The sequence below is a fragment of the Arachis hypogaea genome, chromosome 3, assembly GCF_003086295.3.
Source record: "Arachis hypogaea cultivar Tifrunner chromosome 3, arahy.Tifrunner.gnm2.J5K5, whole genome shotgun sequence".
NCBI lineage: Eukaryota > Viridiplantae > Streptophyta > Magnoliopsida > Fabales > Fabaceae > Arachis > Arachis hypogaea.
This window is the reverse complement of record NC_092038.1, coordinates 50,261,202-50,279,832: the sequence shown is the minus strand read 5'-3', so window position 1 is coordinate 50,279,832 and position 18,631 is coordinate 50,261,202.

Genomic DNA, 18,631 nt, shown 5'->3' with positions numbered 1-18,631 from the left:
AGAAAATAAAATGGCGGGAATACAAATAACAGAAAAAGTAAATGCTAAAATTAAAGGGCTGAAAGTAAATGACTGAAAGTAAATTGCAGAATTGTAAATGGGAATGGGGTGTTTGCTCATGAAAGTAAACGCAGAAATTAAAGAGAATGGGTGAGATCAGAATTGGGGAGTTCATTGGGCGCAGGAGATGTTGCAATTCTCCGGATCAAGTTCATTTTCATCTCTTCCTCAATCAATGCACTCATTGATCTCCTTGGCAATCTTAATTGATTGAATTACAATTTCTTGCAATTCAATCTCTCAAATCTTGATCAATAGCCAATTCCTTGGTCAATTGCTGATGAGAAGAGATGAAGTATCGTCACTGATTATACCACATACATTTTCCAAATCAAGTATTGAGAGGATTATAGTCACATATCCATCCAAACCCAATTTGGGCCAGCATGAGAAAGCATTTCTAGCTTGATCTCTTCATTTCTCTTTCAAGGCTCAGAAGAGATCCAAGTTTGAATAGCTTCTTTTCCAAGATAACTACCCAATGGGATGAAGATCGAAAGCTTTCAAGTAAAATCAAGAGAAAAGATAGAAGAAGAATAATGAAAACTAGTATTGATCCATCAACTTACAATAGAGCTCCCTAACCCAATGAAAGGGGTTTAGTTGTTCATAGCTCTAGAAAATGAAAACAAAGATGGAGAATATATCATGGAACTAGAAGAGCAGAGTAAAATACAGAGAGTAGTGCTATTTTCCAACTTTCAGCCCCCTAAATAATTCAAAGCTACTCCTATATATACTACTCTTCTCAGCTTCTAGTTGGCTCTTCAAGTCTTGGGCCTTTGGATCTTGAGTTTGAAGCAGTTCTCTTCTTCATTTGGGCTTGGTTTTACTTGCAGAGAGAAAGTGTGAAGTGGGCAGAGACTTTAGCTCAGGATGTTAGGGGTGTTATCGTTTAGTGAAAGTATGAGTTTGAGAATGTTAGTGACACTCAACATTGTCACTAACGTTCCAATGTACCCCTTTGCCTCACGTTAGAGCCCACATTAACTAGGTTAACGTGGCTTCTAACGTGGCCTTGCCAACCTTCGAGAATGTTAGTGACACTCAACATTGTCACTAACGTTCCAATGTGCCCCAATGTCTCACGTTAGAGTCCACGTTAACTAGGTTAAAGTGGCTTCTACCGTGGCCTTGCCAACCTTCGAGAATGTTAGTGACACTTAACATTGTCACTAACGTTCCAGTGTGCCCCTATGTCTCACGTTAGAGTCCCACGTTAACTAGGTTATCGTGGCTTTTAACGTGGCCATTCTTAGCCATCCCCAACGTTAGTGACAATGTTGAGTGTCACTAATGTTGGCTCATCTTTCACTCATCAACGTTAGCTTCCACGTTGACTAAGTTAACGTGAAAGTTAACATGGCTCCTTGGGGGTTTTGTGGGTGCTTCCAACGTTAGTGACAATGTTGGGTGTCACTAACGTTGTCGACCTCCCTTGCTTCTTACGTTAGCTCCCACGTTAACCAAGTTAACATGGGAGTTAACGTGGTACATTGCACCTTAGGCCAACGTTAGTGACAATGTTGAGTGTCACTAACGTTGGCTTCCTTCCCCCTTTTAACGTTAGAGGCCATGTTAACTAAGTTAACGTGGACTCTAACGTAGCCACTTATGATCATTGGCCCACGTTAGTGATAATGTTAAGTGTCACTAACATTGGCTCAAAGTCCTTTCTTCACGTTAGAGTTCACGTTAACTTAGTTAACGTGACTCTTAACGTGGACAATGATGGCTTCGAGAGCGTTATTGGCAGTCACTTTTCTCATTAACTTTGCAAGTTACCTCCCATTCCACGTTAGTGGTAACGTTAATTAGATTAACGTGATTGCTAAGTGGTTCTTCCTTGCTTCCTTTGGTCCTGAAATCAAGCAAAAGAGTGCATCAAAGTTCTAGTCCAAGTCATGGGTAATGCAACATACAATTTGTTATTAAACTCATGCAAAATCCTCATGAAATCATGTAAAATTCACAATGTATGCTTGAATCAAGGTGTAAGTGAATATCTACCCAAAACTAGCTTATTTCCTAAGAAAATGCATGAAACTACCTTAAAAACAGTAAAGAAAAGGTCAGTAAAACTGGCCAAGATGCCTTGGCATCACAACACCAAACTTAAAGCTTGCTTATCCCTAAGCAATTACTGGAACAAGAGAATGATGAATGTAATGCCAAGAGAAATGAGTCATTCTTGTGGAAGTCATGTCACTGATTTTATGGTGGTGTCATGCATAGCAACTTAGGTTCATTCCATTACTGGCTTTCAGACCTTTATCATGTCCTAAAACACTGACTCTGCTTACATCCCATGAGACTTTTATTGATCCTTTTATTGTCATTCCAGGGCTTATTTGTGTTCTTCAAGCTAAGTGCTCTGTAAGGGGGCAACTCTTTAAGATAAGCTTTCAGCCAACACTCCTGAACCAGTTGGTTCAAGGTGCTAGGTGTTGAGACACCCCTAAGGACTTACTCCCTCAAGTCTCTCCCCCATACATACACACCACAGGCATCTGGTTCATTTATTTTCCTTCTTGAGACCTTGGTATCCAACACCTCTTTGGGTTACTAAATGCTCTGTAGTGAGGGTTACTCTTGATAGTGGACTTTCAGCTGATAATCCCGAGTTAGTTAACCCAAGTTACCAAGTGATAAGGCACCCCTAAGAGCTTATTCATCCAAGTAAATCCGTCACACAGGAACACCACAGACACATGCCTCAAGATTAAAACCATTGGTGCCTAGCCTTATTGCTTACTCTTTTTCTTTTATTTTTCACTTTAAGTGTTCTTTCCCTTTCTCTTATTAGGATCTTGTTATTTACTTAGTCTCATGGGTATATTCAAAGTATAGTATTCAGGCCAGATAGTTGTCATTCCCACCTTATGGTTGAACCAACTTAGCTAACTTATGATCACACCAAAGACTCCTGAATGCACTTCTATATTATGAACTCCACTCTGTTCTTTTGAAGAAAAATCATTCTCTTTTTCATTTGATTTTACAAGACAAGCATACAATAAGTAAAGATATGATGCAGTAACATAAAGACTAGCAAGCATAGACTTCTTCATCAGAAAACTTAAAATGCATAGTTGAACAAGGTTCCAATCAACACATGACTATTAATTAACAGTGCATTCGGACTTCCAATTTTTAACACGATGAGTAGATGGAATTAAGCAGCAATACAACCTTTGGGAGATGGTTTGCCACACCAATCCAGTTGCCCTCTTGTTGTCATTGTCATAGTTCTTGATGCCTCACTTTCTTAGTTGAAGGTGCACCATCTCCTCATAAGCTTCCTGCAAGGTTATTGGAAGTTGCTTGTTTCCCAAGCACTTGAGGAATAGTCAGCTTGCATGTATGCTTATGATTTCTGAACTTATTTTGGTGTGTGAACACCAAACTTAGTTCCTTGCCTACTACAAAACCTTGCATGCATGCGTAGAACCTCGTATCTTGCTGTTAGCAACCAATTAACTAAAGAATAATCTATATCCAAGTGGTTCCCTTGATTGGTCAGAGCTAGCAATGTGCTTTGAGAGTGTAGTGTGATTCTAACTAGCATCCTTTGGTGGGACACCAAACTTAGAATTGCACTTTCACTCTTGAATTGTTTTGGTGTGGAACACCAAACTTAGCTCCTTGCAATGCAGAGGAAACAACTTGTGATCTTTATTGAAATGCAGCTGAAAAAGTAGTTACCTAAGATTGGGTTGCCTCCCAACAAAGCGCTCTTTTATCGTCGCTAGCTCGACGGGTCCTTACTTCACTTGAGATGATATTTTACTCTGGGATTTTCCCCCATGTTGCCCAGATAATGCTTGAGTCTTTGTCCATTCACTGTAAAAGTCCTCTCTGACCTTTCATCCATGATTTCTACATGTCCATATGGTAAGACTTTTGTGACAATGAAAGGCCCGGACCACCTCGATTTGAGTTTTCCTGGGAACAGTCTCATTTTGGAATTGTAGAGGAGTACTTGCTGCCCCTTTTCGAAATCCCTGGGTGCAAGATGCAGGTCATGTCTCCTCTTTGCCTTCTCTTTATATATCTTAGTATTCTCATTGGCTTGTGACCTGAATTCCTCCATCTCTTGCAGCTGCAAGATCCTCTTTGCACCAGCAGCAATGCTGTCAAAGTTTAGTATCTTGATGGCCCAGAGAACTTTGTGTTCCAATTCTAGTGGTAAATGGCAAGCTTTTCCATAAACCAATTGATATGGGGACATTCCCAGTGGTGTTTTGAATGCTGTCTTGTATGCCCAAAGAGCATCATCCAGCTTCTTCGCCCAATCCTTTCTTGATGCACCCACAGTCTTTTCTAGAATCCTCTTTAGCTTTCTGTTGGATATCTCTATTTGTCCACTTGTTTGGTTATGGTAAGGTGTGGCTACCTTGTGTTTCACCCCATATCGTAGGAGAAGAGCCTCTAGTGGTTTGTTACAAAAATGGCTCCCTCCATCACTGATGAGGGCTCTTGGGACTCCGAACCGACTGAAGATATTCTTCCTGAGGAAGTTCATGACCACTTTGTTGTCATTTGTTGGGGTTGCAAAGGCCTCTACCCATTTGGACACATAATCCACTGCTACCAAGATGTACTTGTTTGCATATGAGGTTGGGAATGGTCCCATGAAATCTATTCCCCACACATCAAATACTTCCAGTTCCAAAATGAAATTCTGTGGCATGGCATTTCTTTTGGGCAAGTTCCCAGATCTTTGGCATTCATTGCAGCTCCTTACCAGTTCTTTGGCATCCTTGAAAAGGGTGGGCCAAAAGAATCCACTTTGTAACACCTTTGCTGCAGTCCTGTCCCCTCCAAAGTGGCCTCCGTAGCATGAGCCGTGGCAATTCCATAGTACCTCTCATCCTTCCTCTTCTGAGACACATCTTCTAAGGATTCCATCTGAACACTTCTTGAAGAGATAAGGCTCGTCCCAGACAAAGTATTTTGCATCATTCATGAGCTTCCTCTTTTGATGTTTATTGATCCCTGGAGGTAGAGCCCCAGTTGCCTTGAAGTTGGCAATGTCTGCAAGCCATGGGGCTTTGTGCACTGTCATTAACTGCTCATCAGGGAAGAGCTCGTTCACACTCATATCATGTGTTCTTCCTTCCACATGAGGAATCCTGGATAGGTGATTTGCCACCTTGTTCTCCACTCCCTTCTTGTCTCTGATTTCAATATCAAACTCCTGCAATAATAAGATCCATCTTATTAGTCTTGGTTTTGATTCTTGCTTGGAAAATAAATATTTAAGTGCTGTGTCATCTGTAAAAACAATGACTTTAGCACCAATGAGGTACGATCTAAACTTGTCAAATGCAAAAACTATGGCTAGCAATTCCTTTTTAGTAGTGGTATAATTTCTTTGAGCATCATTGAGGACCTTGCTAGCATAGTATATTACATGGACTAAGTTATTTTTCCTCTGCCCTAACACTGCCCCTACTGCAAAGTCAGATGCATCACACATCAATTCAAAGGGTAAGTTCCAATCAGGTGGGGATATGATAGGGGCAGAGGACAATCTTTCTTTCAAATGCTCGAATGCCAACATGCAGGTTTCATCGAAGATGAATGGTGTATCTGATACAAGGAGATTACTCAAGGGCTTAGCTATTTTTGAAAAATCTTTAATAAATCTTCTGTAAAAGCCAGCATGCCCTAAAAAGCTTCTAATTGCCTTGACATCACTGGGTGGAGGAAGCTTTTCAATAAGTTCCACTTTAGCCCTGTCCACTTCGATTCCTTGGTTAGAAATCTTATGGCCAAGAACTATTCCTCCTGTCACCATAAAGTGACATTTCTCCCAGTTCAAGACCAAATTGGTCTCTTGGCATCTTTTCAATACCAAGGCTAGGTGATTCAAGCAACTAGTAAAAGAATCTCCGAATACCGAGAAATCATCCATAAAAACTTCAATGAATTTCTCTATCATATCTGAGAAGATAGAAAGCATGCAGCGTTGGAAAGTCGCAGGTGCATTACATAGCCCAAATGGCATGCGCCTGTAGGCAAACACTCCATATGGAAAGGTAAATGAAGTTTTTTCTTGGTCTCTAGGATCAACCACTATTTGGTTATATCCTGAATAACCATCAAGAAAACAGTAATAAGCATATCCTGCGAGTCTTTCCAACATCTGATCCATGAATGGGAGAGGGAAATGATCCTTTCGTGTAGCTTTATTGAGTTTCCGATAGTCAATGCACATCCGCCATCCCGTGACAGTCCTTGTAGGTATCAGTTCGTTCCTCTCATTGGGAACCACAGTGATTCCTCCCTTCTTGGGCACAACATGCACGGGGCTGACCCAAGGGCTGTCTGAGATCGGGTATATTACTCCTCCTTGCCAAAGCTTCATAACCTCTTTCTGTACCACTTCCTTCATGATTGGGTTCAACCTTCTTTGGGATTGAATGGATGGTTTTGCATCATCTTCCAACAGTATTTTATCCATGCATATAGCTGAACTGATTCCCTTCAGGTCAGCAAGGGTCCATCCGATGGCGTCCTTATGCTCCCGCAGCACCTTGAGCAGTTCATCCTCTTGATCTTGGCTGAGGCATGAGCTTATGATCACTGGGTAGTTTTTATTTTCTCCTAGGTATGCATATTTGAGAGTGGGTGGCAATGCTTTGAGTTCAACCTTGGGTGCCTCTGACTTTTCAGTCTCTTCATTTGGTGCATCTTGAACATGACTCTCTGCTGTTGCAACATCCTCACTTGATATATACTCCTCCTCCATTGATCTCTCGGGCTCTTCATGCTCTTCTTCTTCAAAACACTCCTGCACTTCTTCTTCAAGTGCGTCTAACCTCATGCATTCCCCCAATTGTTCTGGTGGGTAACTCATGGCCTTGAACACATTGAATGTCATCTTTGCATTGTGTAATCTCAAGGTAAGATCACCTTTTTGGACATCAATGATAGCTCCAGCAGTAGCCAAGAACGGCCTTCCCAGAATATTGGAGGTCTTGGCTTCCTCCTGCATGTCCAACACTACAAAATCTACCGGGAATATGAAGTCTCCTACTTTCACCAACAAATCCTCTACTATGCCATGAGGGAACTTGAACGATCGGTCTGCCAGTTGTAAGGCCACTTTTGTTGGTTTAGCCTCCTCGATCTTCATCTTCTTCATCATTGCTACTAACATCAAATTGATGCTGGCTCCTAAGTCACAAAGTGCCTTCTCTACTGTGATTTCCCCTATAATACAAGGGATCTGAAAGCTCCCAGGATCCTTCAACTTCTGAGGTAGTTTGTGCTGGATGATAGCACTACATTCTTCGGTTAGTATCACAGTCTCATTGTTCTTCCAACTTCTCTTCTTAGTCATCAGCTCCTTCAGGAACTTGGCATAGAGTGGCATTTGTTCTATTGCTTCAGCAAAGGGTATGTTGATTTGTAGTTTCTTGAAGATTTCCAAGAATCTCACGAACTGGTTGTCATCTTCTTTTTTCTTCAACTGCTGAGGATATGGAGCTCTTGAGATGTTCAGTTTTGGCATCCCTTTTTCTTTTTGTGGACTTGAAGTGGGAGTTTGAACTCCATCTTGCTCTTCTCCATTTTCATTTGAGCCTTCTTCTTGTGGTTTTTGGGAGAGTTCCTTAAGTTCCTTCCCACTTCTAAGTGTTATAGCTTGACACTCCTCCTCTTTGCTTGAATTGTTATCATTGCAAAGGTTGTGGTTAGAAAGCTGCTTGAATAGATGACCAATTTGTGTCTCCAGTTTCTTGATGGCAGCATTTTGATTCTGCATGTTTGACTGCACTTCCTCTCGAAATACTTTACTGTTTTGGACGTCTTTGCATACTCCCTCAAGTAAGGTTTCAAGCTTAGAGAGTCTGTCATCAATTGATGGTAGATTGGGATTAGAGGTGGAAGGATGAGAGGTGTTGTTGTGGTTTTGATATGGGTGTGGAGAAGTGTTGTTGTGGGGGTGTTGATATGTCCTCTGTGTGAATTGTTGATGAGCTGCATTGTTGTTGGAGTTGTAACGTCTCTGGTCTTGGCTTTGATCTTGCTGATTCCCCCACCCAAAGTTTGGGTGGTTCCTCCATCCAGGGTTGTATGTCTTAGAGTATGGATCATGGTTCTGTCTAGGTGAATTCCCAATGTAGTTGGCTTGCTCAAGGTTACCCTCTGCTTCTTCTTCAACTCCTTCTTGGGTTGTTGAGGAGGTGGTGATTGCTACCACTTGGTTCCTCTCCATCTTCTTGGTGAGGTCAGCTAGCTGCTTGGTAATGAGCTTGTTCTGAGCCAGCAGAGCATTTACATTGTTTAGCTCTATCACTCCTCTAGTGTTCCCTCTTTCGGAATCATAGAAGTAGTCATTCTCAGCTACAGTCTCAATTACATCTATGGCTTCTTCAATGGTCTTCTTCTTGTTCAATGATCCTCCAGAGGAATGGTCTACTGCTTTCTTTGATTCATATGACAAGCCTTCATAGAAGATGTGCAACTGCACCCATTCATTGAACATATTTGGTGGACACCTCCTTGTTAGGTCTTTGAACCTTTCCCAAGCTTCATAAAGTGTCTCCCCATCTTGCTGTCTGAACGTCTGCACTTCAGTTCTCAGCCTATTGATCCTTTGAGGGGGGTAAAACCTTGCCAAAAACTTATTCACTACCTCCTCCCAATTTGTCAGGCTTTCTTTTGGGAAGGATTCAAGCCATTTGGATGCCTTGTCCCTGAGTGAAAAAGGGAACAAGAGCAGTCTATAGACATCCAGGTGGACTCCATTGGACTTCACTGTGTCACAAATCCTCAAGAAGGTGGTCAAGTGTTGATTCGGGTCTTCTTGAGCACCTCCTCCAAATGAGCAATTATTCTGCAAAAGAGTGATGAGCTGAGGTTTTAGCTCGAAATTGTTGGCATGTATGGTGGGCTTCTGAATGCTACTTCCACAGTTGCCTGGGTTTGGATTGATGTAAGAGCCTAACACTCTTCTATCCTCCCCAACATGATTTGCTCTACCTCCTCCCCCATGGTTATTAGCCTCTTCTTCATGTTGGTTTTCCATGTTGCCTTCCATGTTTAGTTCAAAGTGTTCCTCATCCTCTTCAGCACCGATTGCACATTTTTCTCTTGCTTTCCTCCTTAATCTAAGGAGGGTCCTCTCTGGTTCAGAATCGAAGGAAGTTGAAGCCCCGCTTCTTCTCCCTGTCATACAACCAACAAGTACAAGTAAGTAACAATATGTGCAGATAGTATTGCTGTCATAATTACTGTTAGTTGTGAGTGATGCAATATATTAAACAGTTAGTGGGTTAGCAAACTGAATGGTAAATAACAAAGAATACGAAAGAGTAGAGGGGGATGGGGAGAGGTTAACTAAAACAGAAAGTAAATTACTCAAACAGAAAATTAAATCAACAAAACAAAAATTCTCAATCTAGTGATCTCCTAATTTAATCATTGTTGATGCACAATCAATCCCCGGCAACGGCGCCATACACTTGATGTAGGTGGAAACTGTCTCTCAACAAATTTCCTTCGGCAAGTGTACCGAATTTGTCGTCAGTAAAAACTCACAATAGAGTGAGGTCGAATTCCACAGGGATTGATTGATCAAGCAACTTTAATTAGATGAATGTTCTAGTTGAGCGAATTCAGAATTTGGGTTGAGATTTGCAGAAAATAAAATAGCGGGAATGTAAATAACAGAAAAAGTAAATGCTAGAATTAAAGGGATGAAAGTAAATGACTGAAAGTAAATTGCAGAATTGTAAATGGGAATGGGGTGTTTGCTCATGAAAGTAAACGCAGAAATTAAAGAGAATGGGTGAGATCAGAATTGGGGAGTTCATTGGGCGCAGGAGATGTTGCGATTCTCCGGATCAAGTTCATTTTCATCTCTTCCTCAATCAATGCACTCATTGATCTCCTTGGCAATCTTAATTAATTGAATTACAATTTCTTGCAATTCAATCTCTCAAATCTTGATCAATAGCCAATTCCTTGGTTAATTGCTCAAGAGAAGAGATGAAGTATGGTCACTGATTATACCACATGCATTTCCCAAATCAAGTATTGAGAGGATTATAGTCACATATCCATCCAAACCCAATTTGGTCCAGCATGAGAAAGCTCCATAAACTTGATGCAGGTGGAAACTGTCTCTCAGCAAATTTCCTTCGGCAAGTGTACCGAATTTGTCGTCAAGTAAAAACTCACAATAGAGTGAGGTCAAATCCCACAGGGATTGATTGATCAAGCAACTTTAATTAGAAGAATGTTCTAGTTGAGCGAATGCAGAATTTGGGTTGAGATTTGCAGAAAGTAAAATGGCGGGAATGTAAATAACAGAAAAAGTAAATGCTAGAATTAAAGGGCTGAAAGTAAATGACTGAAAGTAGATTGTAGAATTGTAAATGGGAATGGAGTGTTTGCTCATGAAAGTAAACGCAGAAATTAAAGAGAATGGTTGAGATCAGAATTGGGGAGTTCATTGGGCGCAGGAGATGTTGCAATTCTCCGGATCAAGTTCATTTTCATCTCTTCCTCAATCAATTCACTCCTTGAACTCCTTGGCAATCTTAATTGATTGAATTACAATTTCTTGCAATTCAATCTCTCAAATCTTGATCAATAGCCAATTCCTTGGTCAATTGCTCATGAGAATAGATGAAGTGTGGTCACTGATTATACCACATGCATTTCCCAAATCAAGTATTGAGAGGATTATAGTCACATATCCATCCAAACCCAATTTGGTCCAGCATGAGAAAGCATTTCTAGCTTGATCTCTTCATTCCTCTTTCAAGGCTCAGAAGAGATCCAAGTTTGAATAGCTTCTTTTCCAAGATAACTACCCAATGGGATGAAGATCGAAAGCTTTCAAGTAAAATCAAGAGAAAAGATAGAAGAAGAATAATGAAAACTAGTATTGATCCATCAACTTACAACAGAGCTCCCTAAGCCAATGAAAGGGGTTTAGTTATTCATAGCTCTAGAAAATGAAAACAAAGATGAAGAATACATCATGGAACTAGAAGAGCAGAGTAAAATACAGAGAGTAGTGCTATTTTCCAACTTCCAGCCCCCTAAATAATTCAAAGCTACTCCTATATATACTACTCTTCTCAGCTTCTAGTTGGCTCTTCAAGTCTTGGGCCTTTGGATCTTGAGTTTGAAGCAGTTCTCTTCTTCATTTGGGCAGAGAGAAAGTGTGAAGTGGGCAGAGACTTTAGCTCAGGATGTTAGGGGTGTTATCGTTTAGTGAAAGTATGAGTTTGAGAATGTTAGTGACACTCAACATTGTCACTAACGTTCCAATGTACCCCTTTGCCTCACGTTAGAGCCCACGTTAACTAGGTTAACGTGGCTTCTAACGTGGCCTTGCCAACCTTCGAGAATGTTAGTGACACTCAACATTGTCACTAACGTTCCAATGTGCCCCAATGTCTCACGTTAGAGTCCACGTTAACTAGGTTAACGTGGCTTCTAACGTGGCCTTGCCAACCTTCGAGAATGTTAGTGAAACTTAACATTGTCACTAACGTTCCAGTGTGCCCCTATGTCTCACGTTAGAGTCCCACGTTAACTAGGTTATCGTGGCTTTTAACGTGGCCATTCTTTGCCATCCCCAACGTTAGTGACAATGTTGAGTGTCACTAATGTTGGCTCATCTTTCACTCATCAACGTTAGCTTCCACGTTGACTAAGTTAACGTGAAAGTTAACATGGCTCCTTGGGGGTTTTGTGGGTGCTTCCAACGTTAGTGACAATGTTGGGTGTCACTAACGTTGTCGACCTCCCTTGCTTCTTACGTTAGCTCCCACGTTAACCAAGTTAACATGGGAGTTAACGTGGTACATTGCACCTTAGGCCAACGTTAGTGACAATGTTGAGTGTCACTAACGTTGGCTTCCTTCCCCCTTTTAACGTTAGAGGCCATGTTAACTAAGTTAACGTGGACTCTAACGTAGCCACTTATGATCATTGGCCCACGTTAGTGATAATGTTAAGTGTCACTAACATTGGCTCAAAGTCCTTTCTTCACGTTAGAGTTCACGTTAACTTAGTTAACGTGACTCTTAACGTGGACAATGATGGCTTCGAGAGCGTTATTGGCAGTCACTTTTCTCATTAACTTTGCAAGTTACCTCCCATTCCACGTTAGTGGTAACGTTAATTAGATTAACGTGATTGCTAAGTGGTTCTTCCTTGCTTCCTTTGGTCCTGAAATCAAGCAAAAGAGTGCATCAAAGTTCTAGTCCAAGTCATGGGTAATGCAACATACAATTTGTTATTAAACTCATGCAAAATTCTAATGAAATCATGTAAAATTCACAATGTATGCTTGAATCAAGGTGTAAGTGAATATCTACCCAAAACTAGCTTATTTCCTAAGGAAATGCATGAAACTACCTTAAAAACAGTAAAGAAAAGGTCAGTGAAACTGGCCAAGATGTCCTGGCATCACTTGCTTAGGGACAAGCTAGCTTTAAGTTTGGTGTTGTGATGCCAGGGCATCTAGGCCAGTTTCACTAACCTTTTCTTTACTCTTTTAAGGTAGTTTCATGCATTTTCTTAGAGGATAAGGCAAGTTTTGGATGAAAATACACTCACACCTTGATTCAAGTAACTATTATGAATTTCACATGATTTAATGAGGATTTTACAAGAATTGAATGACAAATCAATGATGCATAATCTCATAACTTTGACTAGAGCTTTGATGCACTTTATTTGCTTGATTTCAGGACAAAGGAAGCAAGGAAGAACCACGTTAGTAGCCACATTAACCTAGTTAACGTGACCACTAACGTGGAATAGGAAAGAGCTTGCAATGTTAATGAGAAAAGTGATCACCAATAATGCCTGCGAAGCCATCATAAGCCCACGTTAATTGCCACGTTAACTAGGTTAACATGGTAGTTAACGTGGAGACAAAGAAAGCTCCAACGTTAGTGGTAAATGTGAGCACCACTAACGCTCCAAAATGTGGCAATGAACCACGTTAAGAGTCACGTTAACTTAGTTAACGTGAACTCTAACGTGGAAGAAAGGAACAGTGCCAACGTTAGTGACACTCACCTTTGTCACTAATGATGGATCAAACTAGCATTGCCTACGTTAGTAGTCACGTTAAGACCTCTAACATGAAAGTTAACGTGGAGCTAAGATTGATGAGCTAACGTTAGTGACACTCACCTTTGTCACTAACGTTGGAGATGGCATTCACTACCACATTATTGGCCACGTTAACTTAGTTAACGTGAGCTCTAACATGGAGAGTAGAGGCACTTGGAGCGTTAGTGACAAAGGCCAGTGCCACTAATGCTCTCAAAGATGAGGCATACCCACGTTAAGAGCCACGTTAGTTACACTAACATGAACTCTAACGTAGGGACAAGGGGCACAAGGCAACGTTATTGGGAAAGGTGAGTCCCAATAACGCTTGTGAAGGTTTATAAGGCAACATTAGTGGTCACGTTAGTGGCACTAATATTGCAGTTAACGTGGGTTATATGGGGTTGGAACGTTAGTGAAAAAGGTGATTGCCACTAACGTTCTCAAACCCACAATGTCACTTAACTTTAACTTCACTAATGCCCATGCCTAATTCATACTTTTCTGCAAGCTGAGCCCACTAAAGATTGTAACTGCTTTAACTTAAGATCTAAGGCCCATATCCAAAACTTGAAGAACTCACTAGAAGATCAAGAGAAGTAGTATATATATATGAGTAGTTTTGAACTATAGAGAAGCTTGGCACTTTGGAGAACTACCCTCTGTATATTTACTTTTCTGCACTTTTAGCTATGGATGTATTCTTTTCTGCTATTTTCTATTTCTAGAGCTATGAACAACTAAACCCCTTTCATTGGGTTAGGGAGCTCTGTTGTAATTTGATGGATCAATTATAGTTTTCATTCTCTTCTTCTTTCTTCTCTTTTGATTTACTAAAAAGCTTTCGATCTTAATTCAATTGGTTACTTGTCTTGGAAAAGAAACTCTCCATAATTGGATCTCCTCTGAGCCTTGGAAAAGGGATGAGGACATCATGCTAGAATTGCTTTCTCATGTTGGACCAAATGGAGATCTGGGCGGATATAGTGTCATGTAATCCTCCCAACACTTTGATTTGGAAATACATGTGGTATAATCAGTGACCACACTTCATCTCTTCCCATGAGTAATTAAATCAAGGAATTGGGCAATTGTTCAAGCTTAGAAAGATTGGGTTGCCAAGGAATTGGAACCCAATCACTTAAGATTGCCAAGGAGATCAATAGATGCTTTGATTGAGGAATAGATGAAAATGAATTTGATCCGGAGAATACAACATCTCCCGAGCCCAATAAATTTCCCATTTCTGATCTTACCCATTCTTTTTACTTTCTGCCATTTATTTACATGCTCATTTCCCCAAATCCCCATCTAAGATTCTGCACTTTATTTTCTGCTATTTACTTTCCCGCCATTTAATTTTCTGCAATTCTCAAACTACATTCTGTTTAGCTCAACTAGCATACTCTTCCAACTAAAGTTGCTTGACCAATCAATCCCTGTGGGATTCGACCTCACTCTATTGTGAGTTTTTACTTGACGATAATTCGGTATATTTGGCGAAGAAAAATTTGTTGAGAGACAAGTTTCCGTGCATCAATATATATATATATATATATATATATATATATATATATATATATATATATATATATATATATATATATATATATATATATATATGCCCCCAACCACATATGCCATCCTTCCCGTAGCGCTGGCCACCACCAGCATTCTGTCGTTGCCGCTGTTACTGCTGCCGTTGTTGCTCCCTCTGCCTTCAAAAATAGTAGTTGACATTTCGGTGACCACCTCCAGCCACCAGTCTCTCTTCTCTGGTAACATCATCATTTTCTAATTAATTTCTCTTTTTGTTTTAGTTAAATTTAGGATTAATTTAGGTTTTAGTTGTTAATTAGTATTATGATTTAGGATTTTGAGTGGATTAATGTTTTATGATTTGATTATCTTCATTAAAGGTTTCATTAAGCTAATTTTGAATATTAAAGTTTATTTAAATGATTGAGTCAAAGTTGATTAAAGATTAAAAATGGATTAATATCTCTAATAATAAAATTTATTTGTAATAATACTTGAAGCCTCTTGGTGGGTGGATTAGAATTTGAACCTTGTTTGTGGTCTTAATTATTGAAAAATTAATCTTTTAGACAATTAAAGATAACAAACTAAAAAAGTTTATGTTGAGTAAATTGTTTGATATTTGAAAATTTGAGTAGGGATGACATATATTTGGTTTGGATGGAACTCCTTGAAGGGTGAAGAAATAGGAATTTTAGAAAATGTTCTGTCGAAATTTTTATAAGATTTTGAATGAAATTGAAAAATAAGAATGATGAGAATTGTTGTTGCAAATTTAAATTTTATAATATTTTATAAAATTTTAATTTGATTAATTCTAAGTAAATAATTATGTTTTGAAAAGTTTTAGTGAAATTTAATGGATGCAAATTTGAATTTAATTGGTATGCTCTTTACAGATATGACGACATGTAGATTTGTCACGAATCGATCTCGTGGTTGTGGTAGAGGGAGGGTGTCTACTGGTACTATTGGGATTTCTCAGTCCTCGCCCTCTACTCCAACTACCCCTGGGATGTCACATGAATGGGTGCATAGGATCAGCCATTCATCATGGTCCCTAACCCCAACTACGTGGCTCTTTCTACTGCACCACCTCTGCAACTAGGAAATCGTCTAACTGCTTCTACAGAGTGGACTCCTCCACCACCTCTGTCCACTCAGCAGCCCACTTTGTCGACAATAATGCCTCCAACGATAGACACTGCAGTCTTGGAATCCTCTGACGGATCCCAGCCAGATGCCCCTCCACCACCTCTCATCGTACGAATAATGATTTGGCCTGATGGTTTGACAGTGTGAGTACTATTTTAAGTCTTTAATATACATACTATTTTAGTTATTTAGTTTAATTTAGTTACACTCAGTTTTCTAGTTTTAGTGGATTTAGGTTGTTAAAATAAGTTCGATTTAGATTAGTAGGTTTGAACTATTGAAAGTGTTTGAGCATTCTTGATTGTTGATGGATGTTGTTGCTTAAGTCATATAACTCCGTTAATCTTAAGTTTTTCATTGATAAGTTTGCACCAAATAATAATACATGTATACAGAAGTGTACTAATATCATCAAGATGATATATAACCACCCGTGGCCGAGCTACAAAATTATTCCTGCTTAGACTAGAGAGCGATGGTTTTAGAAGTGAGCGGTAAAAACTCTACATATTCAAACCTTACTTAGTATATATCTTTTATTTTTTGTTTAAGTACGTGTTTAATTTTGATGAACTATTTGGTGAATGTTCTTAGGGATTTTTTATTTAAATAAATAAAAAAATGCATTAATTATCGAAATAAATAATTTTAAAAATATTTACCGTTTTGCGTTCCCCAGTCATATCTCGTTTACACCGTAAATGAGATGACATTCCATATATCTCATTTATAACGTAAACGAGATATGACACATAATCTATCTTGTTTACACTATAAACGAGATGAACATGTATCTCGTTTACAGTGTAAACGAGATACATGGAATACTCATCTCATTTACACTATAAACGAGATACAATGAGTTGTGTCCCACCACCTATAAAAGGATGTGTAACCGTTGGTATTCTTCACAAACTTTTCGTATCATATTTCTCACAAATACAAGGCATGGCTAGTAATAATCCTTACATAGTTGTGCTTGTGTATCTCAATTGCCGCATGTTTAACGGCGACAACAGGGTGACATTTGAGTGCGAGGATCCGATATTGTTTTGCACTCAACGTTTGAATACGTTGTCGGATTTGAAGAGTTTGATACTGAGCAAGCTTGAAGGTACAGTGGCGAGACAAATCAGACGGGTGGCATATAGGTTACTGACCCCCATGGGTAATGGAGCCTTTCGATTTCGACTATTCCGACTTCAAGAGGATGAGCATGTGCGAGTGATGTTCAATATACATGGGAGGATCATGGTGGAGCAAGAAATGGAGCCGTCTGCAAAGGTGGGGCACAGTGGCGGTGGTCCTTCAAAACACTCGACCTATGTGTAGGACGACCAACCTCTCGCACCACCGCCCATTCATGTTGCCATTCCAGTGGATGAGGCGAAGGAGGGTGAGGAGGAATCGGATGAGAATTACGTGGCGGACAGTGGTGATAGCGAATTATTTGATGGTGAGGATGAGAATGAGTATGTTCCGGAGACACCCGTTCCGACTGTCCCCTGCCATGTCCTGGCTCCCCCCTCTTCCGATACCGGTGCTTTCGGCAGTTCCTTATCACTATCACAGTCTGGATTTGGACGCCATGCACGAGAGAACTCTGTTTCTTGACATGGGTGAAGATGATTACAACCTAGACAGCAATGTAGAGTTTCGGGTCGGACACAAGTTTAGAACCCGAGAGGCAATGCTTCAAGGTGTGAAGAACTATAGTATTCAGAGGAGTATGGAGTACTGAGTGATATAATCAGACCGGTTAAAGTACCATGTGCAGTGTCGGCAAGCTGATAATGGGTGTCAATGAAGCCTCCGTGTGGCTCTTCGACAGAACCTCGGATACTGGTAAGATTAAGTTTATGTGAGCATTTCAATACTTCATTATGATGTACAAAGTGCCTAAAGAAATCCTATGTTGTTGTGTTCAGGGAGGTTCGGAGGGTTGGTAGAGTTCATAGTTGTCTTGCACCCACCATGTCTCAAGACCATCGTCAGCTAGACAGCAGTCTGATATGCCGGGTCATCTTGCCTTTGATTCAATCCAACCCCTTGGTGCACGAAATTGGGATCAATACTTTTCACAACTCAAATAATCCCCGGTGATGAAACCAAAAACTTGGTGTTCACTACCATGGCATAAACACAATTTCGCACAACTAACCAGCAAGTGTACTGGGTCGTCCAAGTAATAAACCTTACGCGAGTAAGGGTCGATCCCACAGAGATTGTTGGTATGAAGCAAGCTATGGTCACCTTGTAAATCTCAGTCAGGCAAACTCAAATGGGTATGGTGATAAACGCATAAAACATAAAGATAAAGATAGAGATACTTATGTAATTCATTGGTAGGAACTTCAGATAAGCGTATGAAGATGCGTTCCCTTCCGTCTCTCTGCTTTCCTACTGTCTTCATCCAATCCTTCTTACTCCTTTCCATGGCAAGCTTAAGCAAGGGTTTCACCGTTGTCAGTGGCTACCTCCCATCCTCTCAGTGGAAATGTTCAACGCACCCTGTCACGGCACGGCTATCCATCTGTCGGTTCTCGATCAGGCCGGAATAGAATCCAGTGATTCTTTTGCGTCTGTCACTAACGCCCCGCCCTCAGGAGTTTGAAGCACGTCACAGTCATTCAATCATTGAATCCTACTCAGAATACCACAGACAAGGTTAGACCTTCCGGATTCTCTTGAATGCCGCCATCAGTTCTAGCCTATACCACGAAGACTCTGATCTCACGGAATGCCTGGCTCGTTTGTCAGGCGAGCACTCGGTTGTCAGGTG